The sequence below is a fragment of the Adiantum capillus-veneris genome, chromosome 23 (assembly GCF_014529385.1).
Source record: "Adiantum capillus-veneris isolate H3 chromosome 23, ASM1452938v2, whole genome shotgun sequence".
In the NCBI taxonomy this organism is placed as follows: domain Eukaryota; kingdom Viridiplantae; phylum Streptophyta; class Polypodiopsida; order Polypodiales; family Pteridaceae; genus Adiantum; species Adiantum capillus-veneris.
In genome coordinates this window covers 54,634,789-54,635,872 of record NC_140953.1, presented here as the reverse complement: position 1 = coordinate 54,635,872, position 1,084 = coordinate 54,634,789, and positions in this window count along the sequence as shown.

The following is a 1,084-nucleotide window of genomic DNA, read 5'->3' as shown; positions in this document are numbered from 1 at the left end:
TCCTGTGGAACCCCTTTCCCTTGCTTCTCTTCTTGTACTGAAATGTATACAAGATAGAGAAGCCTCTGCCTTAATTTTCGATGCTTCGAAGGAGTCTAGTTTGTCTCTTGTCCAGCTTATTTGTTTTGACTTTTGGGTAAAAGTACTAGCTCTCCTGGTTAAGAATAAATCTGATGGTATCAACCTTCTTATGGAATTTACTTCTAATCTGGCCGGTCTTTCCAAATCCCATACTCAGGACTTAGCATCATTCTCTTCCAAAGGCTCTGAACTATCCAATCTTCTTAGAAAATTTTGCGGGCTTAGTCCCATCTTTGTTACGGCTCCCTCTACTCCTATAGTCCCACCACCGAATAGCCTCTTTTGCAGAGATGCAACTGCTTTAGAAGCTGTAAAAGAATTTCAGAAGGACCTATGTTCACTCAGTGAAGTTTCGATTTTGGATATGGTACCGAAAGTCTCTAGGGCATTTCCTTTTTTACCATCACAACAAATTGAGGTAGAATCCTTGGGGGTAGAGTCACAGGCTGTGGATGTTCCCTAATAAAGGATTTCTTGCACCCATTTCTATGGAAACCTGGGTCTTCCTTGCCAATCTAGCCCCTGCTACTATTGAAGAATGCAAACTTAAAGTTCTTAAAGGGATCCAACTCTTGGACAAAGGAGATCTGATTAAAGCTCCATTCAATATGAGTTTCCTTGATGATAAAAAATGTAGTTCGAATACAGGTTTATATGCAAGAACCAAAGGAGTGATGACCTTTAGTAAAAGTAATGCTGATTACTACACTGAGACAGTGTGGAATGTGTTCAGGCCTTACCTGAAGTGTGCTTGCAGATTCTTAGACCCCAAAGCTGCTTGCGAGTCAAGCATCATGTGGTTTGACCATGCTAATTGGTACGCCCTCAACAATGTGCCTAGTATCCCCAATGGGATTTGCATGCTCTCCAATTATGTGTAATCTCTATCTTTGTTACTTCAAATACCAGTGGCTCTTAAAAATAGTAAATAACCTGGCTAGAACTTCGTTACTCACACACTTTGAACATTCGTTCAGATTTATGGATGACCTGTGTAGCCTTA